The sequence below is a fragment of the Pollicipes pollicipes genome, unplaced genomic scaffold, assembly GCF_011947565.3.
Source record: "Pollicipes pollicipes isolate AB1234 unplaced genomic scaffold, Ppol_2.1 Scaffold_4881;HRSCAF=5763_pilon_pilon_pilon, whole genome shotgun sequence".
Lineage (NCBI taxonomy): Eukaryota > Metazoa > Arthropoda > Thecostraca > Pollicipedomorpha > Pollicipedidae > Pollicipes > Pollicipes pollicipes.
This window is the reverse complement of record NW_023596576.1, coordinates 10,277,967-10,285,648: the sequence shown is the minus strand read 5'-3', so window position 1 is coordinate 10,285,648 and position 7,682 is coordinate 10,277,967.

Below are 7,682 nucleotides of genomic sequence, written 5' to 3'. Positions count from 1 at the left end.
TTGTCCCGTCCTACGCGGACGCGCCACCGCAGTGACGTGCACTCTTAGCTGGTGACTCCGGGCACTGGCTTGGGCAGTTCCTTGAGCACGGCACCATCCTCAGTTGTAGGTCTCGAGTCACCATTTCCGTAACTGGATACCCGGTCGGTCCGGGTGATATATATATATATATATATATATATATATATATATATGTGTGTGTGTGTGTGTGTGTGTGTGTGTGTGTGTGTGTGCGTGTGCGTGTGCGTGTGCGTCTGCGTGTGCGTCTGCGTGTGCGTGTGCGTGTGTGTGTGTGTGAACCTTCATTGCTCGTTTGAAAAACCACAGCCAACTTAGCACTGACTATTTATTTAAAGGTAGATTCGACGGGTTGTATAGTTACGTTTGAAATGAATGCAGAACGTTACTAATATTTTTAACAGGGTGAAATATAAACTTGGGTAGAATAAGCATTACCATTCATGTCTAACTTTTTGTTACTTCCAATGACATCTTTGGAAACAGGCGCGAATAATATTTGACTCGATAGCATGAAATAAACTAGCTTAGATGTCGAATATCACCGCAGCGCTAGCAGACAGCTGTTTCTTTTCCACGCGTGTCTGACTTCCGACAGTTGTAACAAAATGCATACAGGGGAAGCCAAGTTCGTGCAAAACACGCATGACCAGCACAGCAGGATGATATTGTATACCGACAACTTCGATCTTAATCGAGGCCGTTCCATCAGCTGCAAGGTGCCGCGAGTGCCTGGCCATTGACCCAGGGGTCGGGCGGGCTGCGGTGGAGGTGTGATGGTTAGTGCGGCCGGCGCCGGACCTGTCGGACCAGGGGTGGGGCGGGCTGCGGTGGAGGTGTGATGGTTAGTGCGGCCGGCGCCGGACCTGTCGGCCCAGGGGTGGGGCGGGCTGCTGTAGAGGGTGCTGGATGGTTAGTGCGGTCCGGCTCCGGACTGTCCGGACCGCAGGGGTGGGGCGGGGCCTGCGGTGGAGGTTGTGATGATGGCGACTAGACCTAGGGGCCGGGCGGGCTGCGCTGGAGGTGTGATGGTTAGTGCGTCCGGCGCCGGACCTGTCGGCCCAGGGGTCGGGCGGGCTGCGGTGGAGGTGTGATGGTGCGACTGACCTAGGGGTCGGGCGGGCTGCGCTGGAGGTGTGATGGTTTGTGCGTCCGGCTCCGGACCTATCGGCCCAGGGGTCGGGTCTCGGGCGCCTGGCGATTGACCCAGGGGTCGGGCGGGCTGCGCTGGAGGTGTGATGGCTAGTGCGTCCGGCTCCGGACCTGTCGGCCCTGGGCTCGGGTCTCGGACTGACTGCAGGGTTCCTTACCACGGCATACCGTCGCGGAGTGGTCCTGGTGGTCGGTGAGACGCAATACGATCTAGTGAGTGATGGATCTCTAGAAAAGATAGCTTTCAGCACGGTCAAAAATCGTTTATCTCTCCTGTTGCTTGATTGTTGGTGTTTGACATCACGGTGAAGGGTGTTAAGCGCTCACTGGTGTTGGTCTGTGTGAGTGAGCGGCGTCCGGTGTGTAAGTGCGCAAGGCGATGTGGCCCGGCATGGATGTGGTGGTATTGCCGATGTAGTTGCTATTGGGAAGGAGGACATGGTCTCATAAAGCACATCTATAGTGATACAGGGTGTTGTTTTGTTAGAACATAACATGCCTACATGACTTATTGTTCTTCAGAATGAAAGAGGCATCTGCAGGGCTCTTGAATGGATGTTTGGTTTGATCCTGTTTGATGTTTCCTTGGTTCTGCAGGCGTATTTGGTAGCGCAACAGAGAACCTTCCCGTCTATTTTGTATCCGGGGACAACGCGTTCTTGTCGAGTAGCTGGTATGTGTTTCCTGGCGGTGCTGGTTTTGCTGGTTTCAGAAGTTTGCAGACAGTTTGATCTTGTCATCAACGGCTGTGATGGGGTTGTTCATGTTTGCGAACATCTATTTTACTGTTCTGAGCTCTCGGTAAACTAGAGCCAATGTTGGGCAATGTGCTAATGACCCGTGGACGTATACCTTAATGACGCCATTATTTTGTTTTCTGGGCGCTCGGTATCGTCATTAGGGAATATACCCACGACAACATTTTTTGAAATCCAGGAAACCGGTTTCTTTCTAAGGCCAGCTGTACCCTCGAGTCTGGATTTCCGTCTGTTGTGATTGGTGATGTGGCAGGCGTCGGTCCAAGTGTCGTCGATGTACCTGCAGCATAAGCGCATTGTGATGCCTTCTTTACGAGGAGCATCCTGTCCACCGATGTCATGAAGGCTGGGGCAGACAACGCGCTAGGCTCGGATTCCATAACGATTCCATCTATCGGACAGTAAAGCTCGCATTAAGGGCATTCAAATGAAGCTTTTGTGGTCCATATACTCCGTGCAGCGCACGAAATATGCTCTGGGAAGTCGGGTGCCGTAGTTCTTTATGGTGATAGGCCTACCAACCAGATGGTGAATGTTTTTCGATCGGTGCATTTGTCAGCAAGCTGTTCACAATCAGACACTGGTTTCTAGATGTGAGCAGCATAATCTAGCAGGTCTGTCTGGTTTCGGTTCCAAATCGCTGATGAGTTCAGATGAAGATTTCAAGGGCATGCTGAGGGTTCACAGCGCCTCAAGATCGCGTACAAGGTGTACGCCAGGACGATGGATTGTCAGGGGCATCTGATATTATGGGTTGTAGAAGGCTGTCCCGCCTGTGTGTCGTTACGTCACCGTAGGTCACCGCCACCGCTCAGCGGTTTGTGCCCGCCTGGCATTCATGAAGTATTTGTGGTCGGCGATGGTCGAGCCATGCACTTGTCGCTTAAGCTCTTTCGTGAGGTGGCTGGTGATTCTTTTGACCATATTTGTTTTAACTTTCAATGTTTATTTCAAACGCGGAAGTGGTTGGGTGCAAAACGTAGGGCATGGTAGATACAAAACTTTGTATTTGTTGCTAAAACAACATCATTAGACGTTTCTTATATAGGTTTACTTCAGTTTACTGGCTGTCAACCCGATCGACGTAGATTTTCGAGGTTAAATCATGGAGGCATCAGGAATGCTAGCTTACTGCAGCAGACGAACGAAAATTGACACCAAATAAAGCATATGACAAACCCTAGACAGAGCGAGTTTATTTTTGAAAGCGCTGCTGACCGTTGAGGTCAAAGTAAAGGTCAAACGATGGCATCTTTTAATATTGATATGTTTATATTTTCGGTGGAAGAGCCCTGTCAGTCAGGAGAAAACCAGTACCGAACCTACTCCCCGCCCAATTCATTCAGGGATCCAATGAGCACAACTAGGATCCTTGCGCCAATTATTGAACACTGCGCCGGTTAGGAACTCTCCCGGTCGTTTATGACGCATTCATGTGGGGACCTACGGATCAACCAGGAGGCCCCGTCCCCCTGTCCCCGCTGGATGGCAGCCGTTAGGTGTCGCGGGCTGAGACGAAAGAGTCATTTAGTCCCCGACCGGGACAGGCAACGTGCCCCTTGTGTTCCATCCGCAACGCTCACTGCCCGGGCAGGTAGTGTCTCCTCAGTGTTCAAGAGAGTGGATCGAACGGTATCAAAAGTTGACTTTGACTGGACATAAATGATGTAATCATTGATGATGCGTGCTGATGAACGGTTGCCTGGGAACGTCCATCCGTTTAGAGAATCAGGTAGTTGAAAAATGTCAAAACGTCAAGTTCAAAAGGCCTTTCAAGGTCAAATTCAAGCTAAAATAAGGGGCTATGTTACAGGAACGTAGCGTGAGTCATAGTGAAGTGACCACAGGGTGAACGAAGATTAACCTGCTGCCTTATGTCCGTTGCGCGGTTATTTTTTTTATTTGCTGCCCTCTTTATTTTAAGCACGGGCCGAAACTAGGACTTACAATTATGTTGCCTTTCGAAGTCAATAAATGGAAGGAATCGGGTTTGCAGTGAGAGTATCGGCCATGCCGCCGGTGTTGTTCATTTTAAAATGGTTACTCTGCGCTGTATGAATCGATAACAGGGACGTTATCGGAACTTTCGGGGTTCTGCAGAGATATTGACCCCGTGGCCACGCGAAGGGATTAGACACCAGCGTAGATCGAAACAGGGCCCAGAAGTTATAGTGATTTCGTCAAATCACGCTCGTCTAGGGAAATGCACTCCTTTTAAGAACCAATGAGTGAACAAAATATAAATAGTTTTGAGTATGCGTCAGCCCAGCATTCTGCGCCGAGAACACTGACGCCTGGTGATGCAGTCTTTACGGGCTGCCAGCGCCGGCCCCTCAGCTTACTGATGTCAGGCCGGCGGGTGGACAAAACTGACCAGGTATCAGAACATGATACTTTACAATGCTCTTTGCGACATATTCGTACGTTTTGTAGGTCGTCCAGGCCGTGTATTTCACCGGTAAAATTTTCCGATTGACGGCTAGAATAGACAAACTTTCACAGCACCCCAAACCTGTGGCATAATTACGTGACATAACCTGTGCACATAAACCCGTGACGTAATAGTGGAGTCTGTGTTGGTCGTGTTGCCGTTCAGAGAAATAGCTGCGAGAGGGCACAGGTGAAATATGTTTTGAAATACTTCTGAAAACAGCAATCCAAAACCGCGGTCTTTCTTGCGCACCCGCCGCCCGCCGCTTGCTGACAAGGAAAAAGCGAAAAAGGGAAGAAATGAAAGTGAGAGCTGTGAGAGCCTTTCTCCCGCAGTTGGTTAGGACTGGAGCCCAAGTTGCGGGAGGGGCTGAAGCCCTCTGCCATTCCAAACGAATAAGAAATTACGTCAATGCCTTTCTAAATCTATCTCGTTGGTGATTTGGGACGGTGCTGTATTCCGCGTGCTTTGCTTTTGAATTCGACTCTGTATGATCGCAAAACGGATTTTAAATTTGTGATTAACTGGGCGAGGATTAATCCTAAGCGGGTATTTCGTAAGTTGAGGTTCGCATATGAATCCGAACACGAATATGTCACAAATTCATGGACATGAAAAAATATGTTAAGCAGCAACCCCTTTATTCACGAAAATCGAACCGCAGTGGAACAGCGTGTGCTATTTTGACGCATGACGCACTGGCGGGACAACGACAAAGACGTTAAATCAACGCCTCAGGGGGGCAAACAATCATGCGGTGGGGCTGCCCATCTGTCGCCATTCGCTGCAGAGGGTCAGAAAAAAGGCGTTTAGCGCATAAGGGTGCAAAGCAAGCTTTCGCATGATGAGTTGCGGCACCGATACTTCTTATGTTGGGGATTTGAACCGTAAAGAGATCCGGCTAATTGTCAGGTGAATATGCAATCAACATTTCAGTTTATTCTCATCAAGAGCCACAGGAAACTTCAATCACATTACTTTTAAGCACTCCGAAGGACGGGGGGGGGGGTGATAGTCGAGAAAGCTGTTGCAGAAAACTACTAGGGGTTCTCAATGAAAATTGTTTCAATCATTGGAGTGCCATGGAGGACGGTTGTGGTGGCTGCAACATGGGCCATGTCGCATTTTCCATCTGAGGAACTTTCTTTAGAAAACAGATGGGCGCAAAATGACCATTGCAGCCGACGCACCCGAACACACCAATAAACAACAACACAATCTTTAAAAAACAGAGCATATGAATATTCGAAAATGGAATGGAAACTTCGCAAATGGGACGGCTGGGGCATGGTTACAGGTCATTGGTTCCATCGGTTCCAGCCCACTCTCACGGGCGCAGATAGCCGGCATCCATCCGTAGTTGGCAGATGCAGGGTTGAGAGCCTTCGCAGCCACGCCGATGCCTTTCGCGGCTGGAATTCGCGTGACCGACAGGTGATTGGTCAGTCCCTCGTGACGTCACATCGGATGGGATCAGGGCAGAGATGCCGCTCTCTTAAGCCCAGCTGTGAACCCAGAAGAAGCGCTATCTTATCGGCGGGCGTTGGCCGCCGCCGAAGCCGCCGTGGTTCAATGTTCGTGGTGGCGCACGCGCGCCGTCTGAAGTGGGAGCCAGGCGCCGCACATCACTAGTGCTACTGCAAATAGTGCGACCGGCAAAACGGCGACGGTATCAGTTTTACGCGACCTTGCTTCTGCTGCAAAAGCGCTAACGGTCTTCACTTAGATGCTGCATTGCTTTTATTGCAGATGTATAAGCATTAGTGCTACACGGCATAAGTTATGCTTCAGGACCTTGTGCCCGTCATTACTTAACTTGCAAAAGCTTTTACGCCCTTTAAGCGCGACATTACTTCCACTGCCAGTTTTTATACGCGACATTAGTGCTACGCTGCTACGTTACACTACGCAATTCACACTTCGAAAACGTTTACACATAATACCTTCTGCTGCTAGAGCTTCCAGTTTTTACCCGTACGCGACAATATTTCCAGCTGCCAATGTCTGAGTGCAGCATTAGTGCTACACAGCAATATGTAACTTTCAAAACCTATTTTTTCTGCCCAAAAAACTTCTGTTGCCTTCACTCTTGTGTGATATTACGTCGTCTTACGTCTTCAACGAGACCTTAGTGCTTTACGACAAAACTCATGCTTCAAAGATTGTGTTCATCAGGACTTCTGCTTACAGGAGGAGCTTCGCCAAAATCGCGAAATCAAACTAGAAGTGTCCACTCCATCGCCTAGCAGCGTTACTCCTACTGCAGCCACTCTGATGGTCTACATTTATAACTTACGCAGCCTTTGCTTCTATGCGATGTAGAACAATCCAAGAAAATAATGTGGCGTAATAAATTGCTCACCGTTATTATCACCACCACGAACTTTTCACTCCCGAATAGTACACTTGGATTAGTCCCTGTCAGACAGCAAATCGTTCCTGCGCACCTGCTGGGCATCGACGCATTTTGCAACGTAAGCCTGTTTTAGACGGCCTGAGATTGTGTCCCATATCATATATCCGCAATAATAAGCCGCCTCGCCGCGAGGTGGCTGGGGCCTGAGCTGGGGCGGAAAAAATTATATCCCTTATGTGGTGGAATGGGCGGAGTGTGGCGACCTCTTGTGCTGCCATATCTACAACACTGCAAGAGTTCTGCCAAGGTCTGAGCTCCTTAATAGTGTCCCATTAGCTAGCGTAGAAGCACATGGGCTCATCTGACACCACATTATACAAATGCTTTCGATTACGGCAAAGTTAGGAGTGCCGGTAGTGTAGTGGTTAACGCGTTTGCGTTAACCACTGCGCGTCTGGGAAACCAGAGGTACGGAGTTCAATTCCCCGCGGTGCCCGCCCTTCCTGCCAAGGTGAGTGGCAGGCAACGCCATGAGCCTCAGCAGCTGAGTGCGTCGTAAGGCCCCAATGACACACACACACGGCAAAGTTTGGTGGTTATGGAAATGCCATTGCTTACAGAAACAACCGCTTGGCCCCTGATGTAGTCGCTAGAGCGATTCACATATGGCGAGAATAGGGTAAGGCGGGGACAGGTGGGACCGAGGACGGCGCAGGACAGGTGGCGGGATATGGAAACGAACAATGCAGGACAGCCAGGTCTTGTCCTGCTTTGCTCTAACATGCCCTCTTGCGAACCCTGTTCTGTCATTTTCTCTGGCCTGCCCTGCCTATCCCTGCCCACTCCCCCCCCCCCCTTACCGCCACGCCCGTCTAGTTTCGTTCTGTTCTGTGACATTCTTTTCCCTGTCATTCCATTTCAATACATTCTATCCCGTTCAGTTTAGTCAGTGCCGTGCTGTGCCATG